Source organism: Meriones unguiculatus, chromosome 9 (assembly GCF_030254825.1).
Source record: "Meriones unguiculatus strain TT.TT164.6M chromosome 9, Bangor_MerUng_6.1, whole genome shotgun sequence".
NCBI lineage: Eukaryota > Metazoa > Chordata > Mammalia > Rodentia > Muridae > Meriones > Meriones unguiculatus.
The window spans coordinates 31956511-31977620 of NC_083357.1; the positions used below are offsets into that span (position 1 = coordinate 31956511).

Below are 21110 nucleotides of genomic sequence, written 5' to 3' on the forward strand. Positions count from 1 at the left end.
TCTTCATTCTCCTTGGCAGCCCCTGGGCACTCACCCCTTACAAATGCCAGAGGCTGACACCAGAGAGGCTGCAGGTGGGTCCTCCTGGGACAGGGCTATGCTGGCACAACTGTCCCTCCTCTCCTTGCTTGTCCTGCCTGCATACAGTGCTCCCTGCCAGGGCAGTGACCCGAACTCAAAACCAAAATAAAAAAAAAAAAAACAGAAAAAAGATGAAAAGAAAGAATAATATAATAAATAACAAAAAAACAAGAAAAACATTTATTCATAAAATATTAAGTATAAATCTTTTTCTGCTGTTTCTTGCAAACATTATGGTGCATTTTACTTGCTGTTCAATGCTATTCTGAATAAAGAAAGTTAACATTCTAGATAGTTAACATAAACGTTGTTGTTCATGTTTGCACCCGGCAATGCAAGTTTTAAGTACCAATGTAGGAGTATTTAAGTATGTGCATAATGACCTAAACCGCACAGCACAGTTTGTAGTTTGCAGCAGGTGCATGCATATGGACTTTGTGTTTGACAGAGCAACAGAGATGCTGAACAAAACCAGCTCACTTTTTTTTGTTTTTTGTTTGTTTGTTTGTTTGTTTGTTTTGCATTTCCTTTGGTGGTAGACTCTCCTGCTTCCCACATACTCTACTTCCAGGTTACCAGCTAGTAAACAAGGACAGAAAGAAGAAGGAAGGAAAGAAAGAAAGAAAGAAAGAAAGAAGGGAGGGAGGGAGGGAGGGAGGGAGGAAGGAAGGAAGGAAGGAAGGAAGGAAGGAAGGAAGGAAAGAAAGAAGGAAAGAAGAAAAGAAGGAAAGAAGAAAAGAAAAGAAAGAAAGGGAAAGGAAAGAAAGGGAAGGGAAGGGAAGGGAAGGGAAGGGAAGGGAAGGGAAGGGAAGGGAAGGGAAGGGAAGGGAAGGGAAGGGAAGGGAAGGGAAGGGAAGGGAAGGGAAGGGAAGGGAAGGGAAGGGAAGGGAAGGGAAGGGAAGGGAAGGGAAGAAAAAGAAAAAGAAAAAGAAAAAGAAAAAGAAAAAGAAAAAGAAAAAGAAAAAGAAAAAGAAAAAGAAAAAGAAAAAGAAAAAGATAAGAAACTGCAAATGACCTGTCTTTCTGAAAGTTTCCTGCTGCAAATCTACATTTCCCAGCTTCCCTTGCGGCTAGGCCAAGCAGTTCCAGAAGGAACATCTGACAAAAAATAACCCCCCACACGTGTCTCACCTTGAATAAGTACGGTTCAGTCTAAGGTCAGAGCAAGCCTCTCTCTCTTTCCTCCTTTCATCTCTCTATGGCTGATCTTTAATAATCTAATATATGATGCCAAAGACCTAGGATGGGAAATCTGAGCCTGGTAGTGGCTCAAACCCAACAATGGGCAACCTCCCTGGCTCTCATACCCTCCCCACCCCAAAAGGAAGTGGGAGGGCCACCTGTTTCTCTCAGGCAGTTTTTATTTTCAATGTTTTTCTCCACCCTTTATTTCTCCCCTTATTTTCTCACCCTGAGACTGTCTGACCTAGGCTACAGGCCATGCTGCATTTGACCAAAATATCCATGCAACATAACAAAGGTAACCATGGTCCTCACTCAGAGGTGCCCTGGTTAGCTCTGGGAACACACTGGATCCTTCTGTCTGTCTTAAGACCTGCTCAGTAGAAGGCACCAGAGAATTTCCACTCTCTGTAAGAAACTTTGGTTGAGAGTCTGAAAGGACCTACTAATTCTACTTTGAGACTGGGTCCAAAGCTGGGCCAAAATTATTTCCACCCTTCCTCCCTTTCTGCTTGACTTATCAAGTTCCTAAAAACAAAACAAAACAAACAGGAGATGGGCAGCCAATCAGCAACTGCCCCAACATCCGTCCTGGGACTATGAGGTGACTGTTTCTTCCCTAAGGTCAGAACCAACCAGAGAATTATCCCTTACCAGAACCCATCCACTCCTGTTAAGGATTTTCTAACCTCGTCTGGAAATCCCCTAGCTGGCTTTATAAAGAAGCCTATGAGCTCCTCATGGTTATCATTTTGTAAAGTGGCTGACCCCTTTACAAAATGCAGGACTTTTGCTTTCAGAAATTAAGACACTCTTGCCAATTGCATATGTGAGTGGTGGTCTCCATGCAGCAATTTCAGACGTAACAAGTCTAATTCTGGAAATTCTCCTCTGGGCTACCACTGGGTTGGCTAAAAGCCCCGAGAACCTTCCACTGACCCTGCAGTTTCCTAACCTTGGACTTACAGAGATTGAGGATGCCCGTTTACTTTTCAGTCATTTTTTTTATTACTATTATTTTGCAACTTACGGGATGCTCTGAGTAGATATCAACCCCTGTATTTATCTTGATCCTGGGCACCACCATAAGTTCCAAATTCTCCATTCCAAAGTACACACCCTCAGCCTGGCTGCAGGCTAATCTAAAAAGCTCCATCTGGGAGACCTCATACTGACTTCACTTTTCACCTCTGGGTCCTAACCTGTCCTCAATATACTTTAGACAAGTGACCACTTCTGGCCTGAATTCAGAACTATAATTTTTAATATCTAAACTAATTTAGGTAAGTCCACAAAGCAGAAAGCTAGCATGGACTTAGGCCCCATCCCCATTAAACTCATAGTTCACTTTACACTTTCCCAAGGTTCTGGTTGACAACCATGCTCATAGTCAGAATGCCAGCTGCTTCTGCTGGGCCTCCGAACTTGTGTCTATTCCTGAGATAGTACAGAGCTATTATGCTTTTGTCCTACTTGTGCTTTTGCCTCTCTGAGCCTGGAAAGTCTTGCTTGTACCTTTAACAGCCAAGAGACAAAAGCATTTCAGGTTATCTGCTTTCAACTGCAGACAAAAAATGGCTATTGATGTGGAGACTGCTGGATTTGATCTTACAGATACTCAAATGTCTATGGGGTAGGGATAATATTAAAAAAAAATTGTACTTGAAAGGAAAAGCATTGGCTCAAGACCCTTAAGACCAAATTCTTAGACCAAGGTCTTAGCACGAAGGAGATTCCTTTTCCCCAGAGGGACAGATGACAGGAAATAAAAAAAACAAGGACAGGAGATTGAAGAGAGGGAAAGGGATATTTGTTCCAGAGGACAAAGAACTGCTTCTGGGTATAGAGGAGACAGGAACATAGGAAAATAGCAATTTACAAAGGTACAAGGGGAAACCCTGTGTTAGGATAAATTGTTTAATTATTATTGAGCATGTAAATTAAGTGAGCCAAAGAGGGCTTTTGATTTCTGGACTTCAGTACTTTGATAGCTGGACCTTGGTAGACAGCTTCAGGAGGAGGAAAATCTAAATAAGGGAATAGACCTTGGGAGCTAGCCTCAGGAATGTAATCTAAGGTATTTAGCAAGGCAGAAGGAATGAGGGAGAAGAGCAAGTCCTGCCAGACCATGCTTGCCTTGCTCAGCTGGCCAGAGTCCTTTCAATGCTGTTCTACTCTATTGAAAAGCCTGGTTCTAGAGTTGGAATTTGGCCTGCCTGCTCCAGACCCAAGCACTTTTGTTTAAAAGTTAATAGGTTGGGGTGGCTGCCTGACCCTATGACAGGGAAATGGAGAACAAAACAGAACAGGAAATGACACTGAGCTTGAGAACATCAAAGAAGTGAACTATTTTTTTTTCCATGGAGGTTTCAAATGGCAAGGTATCTCACTAAATACACCCCTTTTCCTTGGTTTCCTTTAAAGCTTTGCTTTGTTGACAGTTTAACTTTCTGTATTTGAGGGTTTGTAAGTTTATTGAGTATGATTTATTTTTTAATTAAATTTTTATTTTTTATATTAATTACAGTTTATTTACTTTGTATCCCAGCTGTAGCCCCCTCCTTCCTTCCCCTCCCAATCGCACCCTCCCTGCCTCATCAACTCTCTACCCCTCTCTAAGTCCACTGATTGGAGAGGTCCTCCTCCCCTTCCATCTGACCCTAGCTTAGCTGGTCTCATCAAGACTGGCCACAATGTCCTCCTCTGTGGCCTAGCAAGATTGCTCCTCAAAGAGCCAGCCACTGAGTTCATGTCAGAGACAGTCCCTGTTCCCCTTACTAGGAACCCACTTGGGTACTGAGCTGCCATGGGCTATATCCTAGCAGGGGTTCTAGGTTATCTCCATGCATGGTCCTTGGTTGGAGAATCAGTCTCAGAAAAGACCCCTGTGCCCAGACATATTTAGTCCTGTGGAGTTCCTGTTCTCTCCAAGTCTTTCTAACTTCCCCTTCTTTCATAAGATTCCCTGCACTCTGCCCAAGGTTTGGTTATGAGTCTCAGCATCTGCTTTGATACACTGGTAGGTAGAGTCTTTCAGAGGCCTTCTATGGTAAAAGATCTTCTGGAGGTATCTCCATCCCTGATCTCAAGCTATACTATAGAGTAACAGTAATACAAACTGCATGGTACTGGCATAGAAACAGACTGGTGGATCAATGGAATCAAATAGAGGACCCAGAAATAAACCCACTCACAATTTTTGAGTATGATTTATAAAGGATCTATAAAAATTAAAGTTTGCTTAAAATCTACAATGGAAGGGGGATAATAATTACATAGATAAATTTAATTTGTTACAACATACCTCTAAGTAACTTGGATTCAACTCTTATTCCACACCAGGAATGTGCCTGGTGGGATCACCTTGGAACACCATGTGGCTTGCCACCATGTTTGCTGGTGACCTTAAGATGGAAGCATGCTATGTGACTGCACCAACATCTAAGTGAAGGTGATTGTTCATGTGGTATTCACCCATTGTCATTGTATGCACCATTGCATGCAACACCATGCATCCAAGAAGGTTTGTTTTAAAATGGCTCATATAAATTAACCCTGATATTTTTGCTCTCTTTTTTTTTTTTTTAGTTTTAATTATTTGGAGAAACTGAGTGATATAAGAAACTGGAATTCTGTAAAAGTGTACTATCAAATGAGGTTCTTGTTCTCCCTGTGGACTGTACTTATGGAAGAGTTTATTTTGATACTAAAGAATTTTAAATTCACAATTATACCAACCCTTTATCTGACAAAGGACTCATATCCAGTATATATAAAGAACTAAAGAAGCTGAAAAGCAGCAAACCAAGTAATACAATTAAAAAATGGGGAACAGAGCTAAACAGAGAACTCTTTGTAGAGGAATATCGAATGGCAGAGAAGCACTTAAAGAAATGCTCAACTTCATTAGCCATAAGGGAAATGCAAATCAAAACAATCCTGAGATTTCACCTTACACCCATGAGAATGGCCAAGATCAAAAACTCAAGTGACAACACATGCTGGAGAGGTTGTGGAGAAAGGGGAACCCTTCTCCACTGCTGGTGGGAATGTAAACTTGTACAACCACTCTGGAAATCAATCTGGCACTTTCTCAGACAACTAGGAATAGTGCTTCCTCAAGATCCAGCCATACCACTCCTAGTCATATACCCAAAAGAGGCTCAAGTACACAAAAAGGACATCTGCTCAACCATGTTTATGGCAGCTTTATTTGTAATAGCCAGAAACTGGAAACAGCCCAGATACCCCTCAACTGAAGAATGGATGCAGAAACTGTGGTACATCTATACAATAGAGTATTACTCAGCAATGAAAAATAAGGAAATCATGAAATTTGCAGGTAAATGCTGGGACCTGGAAAGGATCATCCTGAGTGAGTTGTCCCAGAAGCAAACAGACACACAAGGTATATACTCACTCATATAAACATACAACAGAATAAACCCACTAAAATCTGTACATCTAAACATACTAAGCAAAAGAGAAGACCCTAACTAAAATGTTCAATCCCCACCCTGAAAGGCAAAGAGGATGAACATCAGAAGAAGAAGAAAACAGGAAACAACCTCAGAACCTGCCACAGAGGGCCTCTGAAAGCCAGAATTAGAAAACAGGAAAAGACATAGCAACCTGCCACAGAGGGCCTCTGAAAGCCTCTGCCGTGCAGACTGTCAAAGCAGATGCTGAGCCTGATGGCCAACTGATGAGCAGAGTGAATGGAATTTTATGTAAGAAGTGGGAAATAGTAAGAGCTGGAGAGGACAGGGTCTCCACAAGGAGAGCAACAGAACAAGAAAATTTGAACACAGGGAACTTCCCAGAGACTCATACTCCAACCAAGGACTATTCATAGAGATAACCTAGAACCCTGACAATGCAGCCACTTCTGATGAGAACTGATAGACTAAGATCAGAAAGAAGGAGAGGAGGACCTCCCCTATCAGTGGACTTGGGGAGGGGCATGCATGCAGAAGGGGGGGAGGGTGGGACCAGGAGGGGAGGAGGGAGGGGAGGGACTTATGGGGGGATACAAAATGAATAAAGTGTAATTAATAAAAGTTAAATAAAAAATTTAAAAAAAACCAATTATACTTTTTAAAGATCCAAACATAACAGGGATAAAATTGTAAAATCCTAATCATATAAAAGGTACCAAACTGTTGCAAACTATTGAAGATAATTAAGATGTAGAAGCTGGTTAAACTGGTAGTGCCCTTTACCCTGGCCATTGGTAAGTACAGATATAATTCATCTACAAAGACAAGCTTAGAGAGAGACCACTGTATGTCACCTGTTATATAGCTTCTGTATATGTTGTCAAAGTTAATCCTGAAGCAAGTATCTTAAAACAAGTTTAAATTAAACTTGGTTTATTTAATGCAGAATAATCTTCAAAATCAGGTAAATAAAATTTGTTATGAAAAATTGCATGCTTGAGTAAAATGAATTAAATTTACAATGCATTTGTACCTCTTTTGCCTGCTCTTTAGTAATCCAACACTTTCTATCTGTGAAAGTGCTAGCTATCTATTATTGTCTATTGTATCTATTCATCATCTTCCACGTGGTTAATGTAGGCCAATGACACAGAGGAGGGGTGAATGGGGTCCTTGGCCGTTTGTATTTCCTGGAGTACTGCTGCCTCTTCTATAGATTCCACAGGAAGTGTGGACTCCTGGAATGTTGGACCCTCATATTTTAGTCACTGGGATAATGCTCTCTGTGTTGCATCCACTGGATTCACAGTACTTTACTGAAAGGATCTCACATTGTTCCTGCCTATTTTCTCAAAAGTTTGTTGTGCTTACAAAGCACAAAAATCCAGAGACCAAATCATTAAGCTTTCTGGGAAGACAGGGTAGCAGAGGTTTAATCCAAGCTAGCTCTATAAACTACTTCCTCTTTCTCCGATCAGGAGTTTGGGCTCAAGGAAGCTCTCTTTGTTGCTTCTGTTTCTACTTCCCCAATGCAAGTGGATGTTTATCTATTATAGTTTGGGGTTGAAAAGAACAGAACTATTCCTCTATATTTTTACTAGGCTTTGTGACTACCTCCTATGCTCTTTTCTTTCCCCTATGAGCCTTGACCGTTTGAACATCCTTAGAAAGCACAGACACATTATGGTCCTCCTCTGCTGCCCACTTCTGGAGCTTTGCTGTCCTGAATGGCCCCCGTGAAGCCACTGGGATCTTCTCTGACATTTCTGCCTTCTCAATGCCCCTGCTGCGCATGTCTGTTTCTATCCATCTGTTTGGTGATTGGGAGGGAACCCTAGCAAAAGCTAGCTTGCATTCTGGAATTGATGGTGCTATCTATTGTGTTCATAGCTGTGTTCATAGTCCAGACTTGTGACAGGTGGAGTACTAGTACCTCTTTTTGGTGTGGAGATGTTCTCAAAACGTGTCTCGACAGAAGTACTGTCTAAATAAAACAATTCAGGCAGAATGAAGCAAACTGGGCCTATAATGTAGGTAACTAGGCACTGAAACTGTGCCACTTACTCCTGCGTTTGTAATAAAAATGCCACTGAAACCAAATACATTTTGTTTCTCTTCCAACACACATTCTTATAAAACTCAATAATTTTTCTGTTATGAGAACATACTTTGATATTTTTTAGTTCTCTAAATAAGTGGTCAGATTTCTTTTAAATGCAAAGTACATGGATATAGTTGAGTTTGTGCAAATTCAAATATATTTAAAATATTTTTATACAGTTGTGTAAATAATTAATCAGCAGATACGTGGAAAGCATATTGGCTGAAAATGCTTTTGTTTTAATTTTTCTGGCAGAGTCTACTGAAGAAATATTCTCCTAATGCCTGCACTGGAGTGCATGAGTCTGGTAAAGCAACTTCTATATGTGAATGGGAAGCAGGGTGATGAAAACATTAGAATCATTAGACGGCTGTTTGCTTGTATTATCCTACTTCGTAGCAGAACCTAAGAAAATGCTGGTGATGTAAGCACTGAAGCAATTGTCCTTCGTGCTGGTGTTTGTTCTCCCAGCAGAGTGAACTTCACATGACTTGACTCGTACAAGGAAGTACAAAGTGCTGAATACGTACATTATAACTTAGATGTGTTGAAATTCAAATGAGGAGCACATAGCATCAAGAAGAAAAGGCACATGAGCAAGTTCAAGAGACAGAAGGCTGTGTGTTCAGGAAGGAAGTTGCCACATTCCAGAGGTGCCATGCACACTCCTCAGGAGACAACGGGCTGGTTCACTTTCCATTTTCTAGCTCTCTCTTCTTATTTTCACATTTGGAACAGAGGTCAGGAGGAGAGTGGTTGCTCAGTTTTGGATCTTCTTGCTTCTCCCCCTGCATAAGAATAAAGCCATGGAATGTAAATTCACAAGCTATACTATGTGCAAATGTAGCCACAAGGAACAGATCAATAAGTCCCATGAACATTATGGGCATACAGAGAGAGGTAACACCCTGTTGTGGAGAGTGGAAGAGCTTTTCACATCAGACTACAGCAATCAGCAAACAAGGAAGCCCAAGTTAGAACTATTTTGACAGATATTCAACATAACAGGGCATAATTGCGAGACAGGAAGAAAGAAAAAGCTTGGAAATTCTAAACGGCACCCAGAGCAGGCTTCTGAAAAAAAAATGTCCTAAAAGACAAGGCTCCCATGTCATGGCAGTGGCCATTAGCTCAATGGAGGCGAAGGAGGGATGGGTGGAGAAACTGGAGCTCTTGTAGTCCAGTTAGGGTTAGAGCAAGTAGAACTGTTACCAAAACATAGTCCCTCACAGTAACAACCAAGGAAAAAGCAGATAGGTCCTTGAAACATATTTTTCTGTTTGCCTATCCCCATGTTCCACAGACATGAGAACTTCCTATAAATTTTAATCTAAGATGTGCAAATCACTCAGTGTTATACCAAGGGTAAATACAACAGACTTCTGCCTACAGCTTTTACACGTTAAGAGCTCAGAAATTGCCACACCATTCTCTCTTTTTCCTTTAAAATAACTTTTGTTTATCCTTTGACAAATTTCATACATATATGTGATATATATTGGAAAATTCTACCTCAGCTCTACAGTTCCACTTCCCACAAACAACACTTACACTGTCCCCGACTCACTTCCTTCCTGCCCCTACCCCACTCAACCCCAACTTTGTAGCACACTGAGTCCAATTAGTTTAGCCTGATGATCTTGTGCAGGTAACCACAGCTGCTGTAAATTCATGAATTCAGTGGCCATACCATCCAGGGCCTCTTAGCTCTCTTCCTCAACCTCTGTTCTTTTGGCTCTCTCTTCCATGATGCTCCTGGAGCCTTTGGAGAGGGCTAACATGCTGCCCTACTTAGGGCTGAGCACTCAGCAGTCACTTGATGGTCTTTGCACAAACTGCTGCCTACTGTAGGGAGAAGCTTCTCTGGTCAAAGCTGAGAGCAACACTGACTTATAGATACAAATATAAATATTTAGAAGGCAGTTTGGCAATATGTCCATCTATCAAGGCAAGCATGAAGGGTTCTTTCCTAGGTCCTATGGATTCCCAAGCCATGGAGTTTTAACAAGGTTTACTGTATTAGGAATTTATGTCCTCCTGTAAACTATGTCTCAAGTTCAGTTTTAAAAAGTGATTGGTATCTTTGTAACCTTCATGCCCCTGTTACATTATATCTTGCTTAGCAAGTCAATATTATAACATGAAGGACTGATCACTAGTTAACATTAAGAAAGATCTTAACAAACAAAAATAAATAAATTCTTTATCTTGGTTCTGTCAGAGAGCAGACATTACTAACCTAGTCACCACCCTGGAGAAAGAGGTGAACCTGCAGAGGACGAAAGAATCTTCTAAAGTCAGAAATTAGTAAAAACTCAGAAGTATCTCTAACTATAAATAACTGGAGGAGGTTCATAGAAACTATCCTGAGAGCAAGAATGTGCTGAGGGTCTTGCTTTTTTTAGTTAGTTTTACCATCAAAAACCTCACTATATTCTCACAGTGAAGATCCAATAGTTCCCTCCCCATACTCTAAAAATATGAAGGAGAAAGAATAACCTTTTTGAAAAACCTTAAGCATCCTCTAGAACAAAGTCTTTTTTTCTGAAGAAAAATACACAGTTTTCTTCAGTGGAAAGGTAGGCTCTGACTACATCCTCTGAGTCTATCAGTAAGGCGGGGGAGGGATGGGCAACACTTGAGAATTGCAAGGCCAAATTTAACCTCATTAAAATAAGGAAATTTAATCTAATCATAAATTACAGATGCCTCTTCTCTTCTGCACTCTTCGCCTACCAACAGAGCTCTGGTGGAAGAGTACATTAAAGTCAAATGTGCCCCAGGTGCTCTCAAAGGAGTTATTAGGGGAGCCCAAAGACAACAGATCAAAAAACATGACAGAATTTGAAACCTTTGGCAACTACAGCTACACCAAATGTGAACTCAGGCCCAGCTTCAAGCTAGATTAACATAAAACCTCACACTAAAACCGACTTACCACAGTGCCTTTTAAATGGCACAGTATGTCTGGATTCCAACAAAATATCAGAAGGCAAACCCAAAAGCAAGAAAAAACTGGCTGAAAAGACAAGACAAGCATCAGGGTCAGTTATGATAGGTTTTAGCTGATCAGACAGGGAAACAAACCAAACGTGATTAATATGTTAGGGGATCCAGTGGGAGAAACATAAACATGAAAGAATTTAATGCTCACACAAACAAAAAGGTAAAAATTCTAAAAGTCAAAAGGAAAATGCTAAAAATAGAAGGCCAGAAAGAGAACTGAGTGTCTTTGACAGGTTCATCAGTAGGTTGACCGTAACAAAAGAAATAAGTACTTCACCTGAGGATGAGTCAACAGAAACATTGCAAATTCAAACACGAGAAAAAAAAAAGAATTTTCAAAACAACAAAACCACTAACGCATTATCTAAACAATCCTTGGGCACATTTAAGAGGCATTATAATCATTTAATTGAAAACCAGAGGCAGGTGATGAAAAAAAAAATGTTTCAAGGGATAATGAGTGAAATTTTTCCAAAATGCCAGTGATTAATATATAGATTCAAGAAACTCAAACTGCCAAGCAAGATAGCTATGAAATTATCAATTCTTGCCACAAACATGCACAAGTACTAAATACAGCAAGGCAGAAAAGGAGAAAGACTGAAGCAAAAACAAAAAGGCAAAAAAGGCAGTGAATGAGGCATGCCTCACTGGCCCCGTTCCCAGTGTCTGTTCGGCTTTCTAACCTTGTCCCTAAGCCAGCCTTAAGGAGAGAACCAAAAGGAGTGTCCATTGAGTCAAAATCAGAAACAAACAACAACAAAAACCAACATTTTTTCCTTACAGTTAGGGTTCTTCAGCTGAGCTACACCCCAAACCTACTTATTATATACCATAGATGGTGTGTGTGCCCTACTTCTTTAACTGTGGCAACGCAGCAGACTGGTTTACACCTGCACCACCAGAAACAGGTGAGTACCACATGGTGCCACGACATCCTGCGACAGCTCCATTATAATAGCATGTGGCTGCTGTGATACGATGATTTAGCAAATTGTTCTTGACAGGCAAGGTAAGCCCTAATCCAACTGTAGTAAAGGCTACTTTATCTGTGATGGTCTTGATGCATCAATTAAACTGCATGAAGTTGTGACACAGAATTAAAGAAACAAGTTTTACACTGTCTATGAAAACTCACTTTACCTCAGGTTAGCAGAGAAAGGGTCACATTACTAACACACACACACAATGCTAACACCAAGCAAAAGAAAGCTGGAACAGCTGTATTAATATTAGACAAGGCAGCCTTCAAAAATGAAAAATTATTAGAGCTAAAGATCAGTGTTATATGATGATAAAAGTATCAATTTATTTGAAAATGTATTAAAATTTTTAAAAAAATAATATGGTTGTCAACTGATGTACAAATGCACCTTTCATAATCCAGTTTACGTTCATGGTTAAAAAAAAATTCATCAGACTAGAACTAAGGGAACTCCATTCACTTCCCCCAAAAGACTCTAGTAAGTCTTCATAGCTGAGAGCAGATGTTTAGCATCAAACATTGTATGCTCAAGAGGATTTCCCTTGCCACCAGGAAAACTCAGGGAGCTTACCTCTCATGACACATGCGGAAAGCCTTAACTGGTACAATAAGGAAACAAAACAAAGAGAAAAGGGATGCAAATCAGAAAAGAAGGAACAAGTCTGCCTTTTCAAGTGATGGATTCCGTACAGAGAAACCCCAGAAAATAAAACTTTCCAAAGATATTTTGTTGAGCAGCTAAGGAATTACCAAGTTCTCAGAATACAAGGATAATCCCTAAAAGGTAATTGTTTTTCTGGAGAGTTGGCTCAGCAATGAGAAAGGCAGATGATCTTCAGGAGGACCCAAGTTTGGTTCCCAGAACTCATGTCCAGCGGCTCACAACTACCTGTAACTCTTGCTCCAAGGGTATCTGATCCCCTCTTTTGGCTTCCATGGGTACTTCACTCACATACAAATAGCTGAGAAGAAAATTAAGTTGTTTTTTTTTTTTATTTTCAATACCAGGAAAGTATATCTGGAGTTTGTGTTTTAAATTTTCATTCATAAAATTTCCTAAAAACTAAAGTTATTTAGTAAAAGTGTATCAAATATGCCTAAGACTTAAATGTTAAATTAAAAAAAAAAAATCTAAGACTCCGGTGAAAGAAGACAAAGTAAATCTAAATAAATGGAATCCTTAATCATGGGTGAGAGACCCAGAACTGTGAAGTTATAGTTTACCTCTAATTTTATTTATAGATTCAATGAAATCCCATTTAGAGCGTAGACAAGATATGCTATTGGTACTGATAAACTGAGCATGAAGGTGACACAGAAATGAAGAGACTTAAAGGAGCCAAAATAACACTGTAAAACTATAAGCCTGAGGAGGGCTCCTGGCTGGCTTCAAAGTTCACTGTACAGCTGGAGTGATCAAGCCGCGGTGGATTGCTCAGAGGACGGACCGCTACTCAGCCTAACACTGTGGGCTCCAAAATAGACACAGTCAGCCGTGTCACTCAGTGAGACGAGACAGACGTTTCAAGAAACGGTGCTGGCACAATGGATGAAAACCTACCAAACAAGCAAATGAGCTATAGATCTGACACCTTTCATAAATATCAACCAAAAATGAATTCTGACACAAAGGTAATATTTAAACCATATAGAAGAACACAAAATAAAAAAATCCAGGCAATATTGTGTTTACTAATACAAAATGTTTTAGATAAATACCAAAATCATGAATAAAGTAGAAAAAAATTCCAAGTTGGACTTCATTCTTCACTGTGGAAATGTTAAAAGGATGAAAAGACAAGACTGAAAAGAAATGTCTGGAACACACACATAAAATAAAAGATCAGCTTCTAAAATTTCCAGAAATATACTAAAAATGCAATTTAAAAAAAAAAGGAAAACCCTCTTAAAGATTTCTTTTTGTTTGCGTGTGCATGTGTGTGGTACAGTCAGGAGCCAGAAGAGGGCGTCAGGCTCTCTGCAGTCATCCTGAGCCACCTGACCTGGGCTCAGAGAATGCACCTCCAGTCTTTTGCAAGAGCAACAAACTCTCTTAACCTTTGAGCCATCTCGCCAGCCACAGAAAGCAATTGTACAACAGACCACTTCACCAAAGAAGGTACTCATGGAACATGACCAGCCTGAAAACATGCTGGATAGATACTCTATTAGGGAACTTCAGATTAAAACAGTAATTGGATATTGGAATGGTACTCTGGGAAGAGCTAGCAAAAATTTTTGGCAGTCCAAAATGTTAGTGAGGATGGAGAGCAGGAATGTGCATCTATCACTGTTAGGATAAAAGTCACGCAGCCACTCTGGAAACAGCTTCATCGTCTCTTCCAAAGTACATGTAGTTTTACCCAACGTGATCAAACAACTTGTCTGCTTTGAAAAGATAGCTCCATGCAGAATCTATGCAGAATTGCCTGGAGCAGCTCTACTCCCGCTCACCCAGACTAAAAATAGCCATAAGTGCAAAGGATAAAAAAATGCTAGACACACATAGTAAAACATTATTCAGAAAAAAAAATAGATGCTTGATCAAGCTGCAAACTTGTAAATCTGAAATGCAGACTGCTACGTAACAGAACTTAAGGGCCATATTCTGTGTGCACTGAGTTACAGGGCATTTTACAGAAGACAAAAGTGTACTGAAAGGGAAAGCAGTGGTTTTGGGTGTTCCAGAAGAGAGGGTTAAGCAAGCAAGCACTTGTAGGGGAGGGGCTGTGTGTGCTTTGATGATGATTGATAGACGACACTGTGTGCTTGTCAAACTCTGCAGACTTTTCAACAGCAGCAGCAGCACAAATCTCAGTGTACTCGTGTTGGTGTTCCTAATGATTTATTTTTATGGCTTTTTAATTGTTTGCTTGTGCTTTGTGTGTGAATATGTGTATGGGTGCCCATGCAGCACAGAAGAGGGTGTTGAACAAACTTTCTGGAGCTAGAGTCACAGGCTCTAATGAGCCACCCAAAATTGATGCTGGAAATGAAGCCCAGGTCTTTTGTAAGAGCAGGAGTGCCCTTAAACGCTGAGCAATCTCTTCAGTCCATGTTCACGTGCTTGCAAGGACACACTGCAGGTGATTCTGGGCTTAGGTACAGTGTCCCTCATGAAACTTAGCCTCCAGCACAGGAGTATTGAGAAAAAATGAGACTGTTAAGGGGTGAGGCTGAGTGGGAGGTTACTGTGTCATCGGCTGCTACCTGGAGTATGCCACAGTGTTGATCTAGAGACTGGGCTGGGCCTTGAGTGGGTTGCAATATCAGAGTAGACTCAAGCTCTCGTAGACTCCCATTTCTAGTGTCCCTGTGCTCCTGCTGCAAATGCCTGCTCCCCATCATGTGTACCCATCTATTCCTTGAGCGGGATGAGGCCCCCACTAGAAGCTGAGCAGATGCTAAGGCTGCGTATGATGACTAATGGCTCAGTATGATGGCTCATCTTGTCAACTTGATTAGTTTAGTAAGTGCCTCGGTGATTAGTGAAGTGCCCCTCTGCCTACCTCTGCAATCGTCTGCAGGGGCGTCCAAGAGTGAGATGACGGACTCTGGAGAGACCCACTCGACACAGGGACCACACCATCCCTCAGTCCAAGGCTCAGAACAAACAGAAGGGAAAGGAACCCAGCTTCTAGTGTCTCCTTCCTTGCTGCTCTGTCTTGTCCTCCCCACTAAGATGGGCTGAAAGCTCTCAAAGGTTGACACAAAAGTCATATTTCTTCCTTCTGTTCTTCAGATACTTGTCACGGTGATAAGGAAAGCAGGCTACAAACAAGCTTGAGCTCTCCAGTAAGAGATTTCATCCAGACATCAGGTAGTTTTCTACAGTAACAGAAAATAGATTAAGATACTGTAAGTTTAGGTGTGTTGCTGAATGGGTAGCAGGGGTACCCAGGTGTTCTTGGGGAGTATCTGCAGTCTATTTGAATAGCACTGGTTACTGATGTCAGGAAGACTAAGCTTGGATTTTCTTTATTGTCCTATAAGAAGTAAGACACACCACTGAAGCTTTTATTCTGTCAATGGCTGCTGTGTTATTTTTTTCCACATATCTCTTTACTGTCCTCAGATTTAAAGGTATTATCTATAGATTTCATTCATACTTGAATTATTAAAATACCTAGTTTCTGGCTGAGGAAGGAATTTATAAATTCCATAGGGGTTTGATGCTCTGTCCTGTTACTCCTTGGGAAAAAAAAAAATCATTGAAGGAACAATTTACCCAGGTATATGATCATTTCTGCTCCAACCCCCATGTACTCAGAATTTTTCCACATCCCCGTCAAAATTCAGAATGGGTATGTTTTCCTGGTCTGTCTCTTCTATAACTGGTATTTAAATACCACCTTACCAAAGAGTTCAGGATTGCAGGGGCTGGGCTTCTTGCTGCTGCCATAATTACATTAGTTTCTCCCCCTGTAGCTGGATCAAATGATAACAAGGGCATCACTATCATTTGCATGCTACTCACCTACTACATGTGGATCCTTGCTCATGGTCTCTTCATGGGAGGTTATGTGTTCATGTTCTGGTGCTAAAGGAAACGGGCTATTTCCCGCTCTAGACCTGTGTAGCTAACCGCACTGCTCATTGCCCCACACCATTCTTTCTATGCTCATTGCCCACACCATTCTCTCTATGCAGGTCTCGTGTGGGCTCCCATCTGCCTTTGCATCAGAGCACACGGAAGCCTTTGGAGCTCTTGGCCTCTGTCAGAACCATGCCTTTGTGGTCTACCTGCACAAATAGCCATTTGAGACTCACCCTGTACTTACTGTCTGCTGTGGACGGGATGGCAGTTACGATCACTTTTGATTACTTCTCAGAAGCAGTCCATGGGCTTCATCACAATACTCCAGAAGATGTGCAAATGTACATGCAAATGTCATGTGACAGTGAGATTTTGGCTGAGTAATTACTGAAGTGGCAAATCACACAATTTTAGTGGACATAACACATCGGATAATACCCACAGTTCTTGAGTAGGGTGGCATTGGCATTCACAGAAGAAAAAAGGCCTATGAATTTTGAGGAGGCTTGATGTCAGCTATGTGCTTGACATTTTGGAGGTCTGACTGTCTATTGCTTTGATGATACTGACAAGCTATTTTTTTTGTTTTGTTTTGTTTTGTTTTGTTTTTTGGCTGGTCTGTACCGGAGGAAGCACAGATACAGGAAGACATATCTAGGATAATGACCATTGTACTCCAACTGGGGAGTTTCCTATGGGCTGTGAGGTTTCCCCGGATTCTCAACTGTCTTTTGTGCAAAATATATTACCACAGCTTTGGGCAGTTCTACACAGAAGCCAAATACCCACCAGGCTTTGATTGTGCTGGAAACACTGAGATTTGTAATCAATCTTTGAGTTTGATGTCAGATGAAGCACATACCACCAAACACTGGCTGGTCAGGACCTACAAGGTAAAGGGCCTGGATATCAAGGCTTGCCAAGGACATAAATGTTATATTGATTACTGATACACTGAGTACTGAGCACATCATGTTGACAATGCTGAAGTTTGTTTTTTGTTGTTTGTTTGTTTTCTGCTTTTAATGCAGTTTATAGAACAGAGCCAGATGGGACTGGAATTGTCTACGGATTTGCCCTAGATGATATGGGGTAGGCTAATTGAAATGATTTTCCTAATTCTGAGCAGGTTATAAAATTAAATGTCATGACTCTACCTTTTTCTGAAATAAAAAATCTAAAGCTATCTAAAATGCAAAATTCATTTTTAAAAAGGGTAAGAGACAAACCAAAAACCAACAAATCAAACAAAAAAAGAACACACTATCTATTATTAGAAAGCTATTAGAATCATTTTTAAAAATAAACAAGTGTAGCTATGAAGACCACAAAACAATAGAGAAAGAGACAGGACATGGATCAGCTATATGGCTTGACAGTTAAAGTCATTTGCTCCAAGCCTGAAAACAAGTAGAGAGAACCAATTCCCGAACATTGTTCTCTGACTTCCACATGTATGTCATGCATTTTTCTCTCTCTCTTCCTTCCTCTCTCTAAAGAAATGCAAGAGAGAAAAAAGGCACCAGGAGAAATGGGGCTAAGCACGCATAGGGAAAGGTGAGACACTGGCTGCTGAGAAGCTACAGGAAGAAATGACATCATGTGTAATGAACAACAGCCCATGCTGATCACAAGAGGAAACAGACATCACAGAAGCTGCAGAGTATTCAGGGTGTGGAGGTGTGAGCACAGCTACACAGATGCTGTGTCACCTTTCCTGGAAAGTTTCCTTCCAGATGAAAAAGATACCCACAGACCAAAGACCAAAAAAATGTCCCTATCTAAGTTCACTTTGGTGAACCACCAGATTCACTGAGGAGCTGCCTACAGGTACATTGCAGTTGTATCACCAAACAGCACGCTTAACAGGGGTGAGTGCTCACAAAAACATCACTAGCATTTGTTGTGTCCTTCTACAACTTTCAGTCAGTTCCATTGAAGATTCCACTCTCTCCAGGAGCTGTTATTGCTTATGTTGCCTTGAGAAAGGGGGTCTTGTGTGCTTCCCCATTTTCTTGAGCCTCTTGAATCTTACAATTCTTTCCATAAGGAAATGCTTCAGTCTGGAGAAAACAATTTTACAAAATACTACTCATAATTATTGGTATATGTTTTAGCTATTTTTATTGGGTTCTTATACTCCTACCTCTCTTCCAACTCTGATTTCACCCTAATCCCTTCACCCCCAATGTAGGAGAGAAAGTTGGAGGGGAAAGAGGTATATACTCTACAGGTTACTTCCTGCTGATTAGGGACATAGAGTTTCTTGAGCAAGTCTTGTCTTATTGTGAGGATATTCAGCAGTCCAGCAAACCAGCAATGCAGCAACAGCACAGGCAGCAGCAGGACAAACCAGCTGCAGTGGGGGCAGCTCAGGGAGAGCAGTCGTGCCACAGGCTCTCTCTGGATTAGTAGTGTATCTACCTCGAATTTAGCAAAACTCCCTCATAGAGGTGCCCTCTATGTAATTTAGTTAATTCCTGATGTAGTCAAACTGACAACCAAGAATAGCTGTCACATAGGCCAAAGGCAAAATACAAATGGGAAAAAAAAATACACATTTCATACTCAGACAAACTCTCCATTAAGAGTGAGAGCAAGAAGCAAAGGGCTTTAAATGAGAAAGGAGAGGAAAGGGTCTGTGTAGACAAAGAGTAGGTCAACTTATTTTTACTTTTATTCTCAGCAAAGACTCTAACCATAGAATTTCACTAGGAACATGAGATCATAGAGAAGTGGTCCAAAGTTGCAGGGATGTATGTAGCTTTGCCATCTTTCAGTCAGGAAAGATGACTCATTGCATACAGGCTGCCAAGGATACAACCAAAGGCTTTGGAATTGTTGATTTGGGATTCCTGCAAAACCTAAGCAGACAGAAACATGTTTCAGGATTCAAAAGAGGTTATGAATAGTCTTTGATTGTGACTCATTTAGTTTACTTATGGTGTGTGCATTCATAATCAAAATACATAACATGCAAACTAAGCCATAGTCACAGTAGCTTTCTAGGAATGAAGCATAGGTGCATAGGTATGAGTCTTGATCTTTAAAGAACATAACCTTCACATACAGGAGAGTTACAAATCCAGACTTCTCCCTAAGCATTTTGTGTGGAAATTGATTTGTTAGCCTTACTGATAATAAATTTTGAAATTCTTAGACTTGAAGGAGCAGAAGTCTCGGTCATTAAGGAGGCAAGCATGAGAACTTCACCTCTATCCTCAGAATCCATGGAGAAAAACTGTCAGGCATGGTGGTGCAGTTTTGCAGTCACCGCACTGAGGAGATGGAGACTCAGGACTGCCTTAGTTCACATGCCAACCAGCCTAGCTTTCTTAGTAAGCCACATGCCAGGGAGAGACCCTGTTTTAAAACAAAAGTTATCAACACAGGAGGCATGACAGCCACAAGTTTCCCCTGACGTGTGTGCAGACCCACATACATACACATATGCAGAAAGAGAGAGAAGATATCTTTGGAGTTGTTCTTGAATTACACGGAAGATGATAGTTATGAAGAAAGAAGCTCCTGCAAGCTCTCATGCACCACCAGTTGTACTAGATGGGTGTAAATACTAAAGTGCCAAGGCCCACACTGGGCACCTCCGGAGCCTTCCCCAAATTACAATGTCATGCTTATCAAAAAGTTATCCTGAGTACATTACATTTTAAAAAAGCTGAAAATAAGTCTACCATAGGACACAGCTCTACCGTACTCACTTATACAAAACACTGCATCATACTACAGAGATCTTTGCACATCCTGGTCATCGTTGCTCTGTTCACAGTGACCAAGAAATGGAAACGACCTATATGTTCATCAACACTTGAGTGGTTAATAATATTGGGGTACATATACACAACGGGATTTTATTCAGCAATAAAGAAAAATGAAGTCACAAAGTTTGAACATGGAGATTTTTGAATTTAAAAGTATTGACTAGGAAAAAGAGAAATTTAAAATCACAAGCTAAAACCTCAGGTTAAGAAGTTAGAAACATGACACCCTCCTGGTTAAATCTCTCTATATTAACAAAACCAAAAGTTTAGGTCTGGACTAAAGATCTAGAATAAAGGTGTGTCTTCCTTCCTCAAAATCTGGGTAAAAGGTGTGTCTTCCTACCTCAAAAATCCAGATCAGAAGTAGAAGTTCCCACTTTGAATTAAGCCGAAATCTCTCACAGGTGTGCCCTTCATTTTGGGGTTTTACTTAAATTCCCTTTTCTGAAACTGATCACGTGGCTTTAACTGATATTTATAACTACCTTTCTCTACTACCCATTATGTATTTCCTCTGCTCTTAGCAAACACCTCAGCAGGTCTTGGCTCTTTTCCTGGAGGAGTGGCCCACGTCTTCATTCCTGGGGAGTCTGTGCCCTTTGTCCTCCTGTCTGGAGTAAGCTGTTGGAGTTTCCCGTTGACTTTAATCATAGTACATGGTAGCACCAAGAGATAACCTAAAGCAGTGGTTCTCAACCTTAGATGGCAACCCCCTTGGGATTGAAAGACCCTTTTCACAAAGGGTGCCTAAGACCATTGGAAAACAGATATTGACATCATGATTAGTAACAGTAGCAAAATTACAGTTATGAAGTAACAATGAAAGTAGTTTCACCGTTGGGAGTCACCACAACATGAGGAAATAAAGGGCCACAGCATTAGGAAGATCATGAACCATTGCAAGGCTCTTCTGCACTCCAGAGAGTTCCTTTCTTACCTCCTCTATGGAGAAGCTAACAATTTCCACGTGGTAATCTGGATCAGTTACTCCTCCTAACAA

General features: G+C 40.8%; 1 pseudogene; it reads left to right on the top strand.

The window, feature by feature from the left end:
* The first annotated feature begins 11647 nt into the window (after positions 1-11647).
* LOC110564256 (dolichyl-diphosphooligosaccharide--protein glycosyltransferase subunit STT3A-like) lies at positions 11648-17281 on the top strand (annotated as a pseudogene).
* The last annotated feature ends 3829 nt before the right edge of the window (positions 17282-21110 follow it).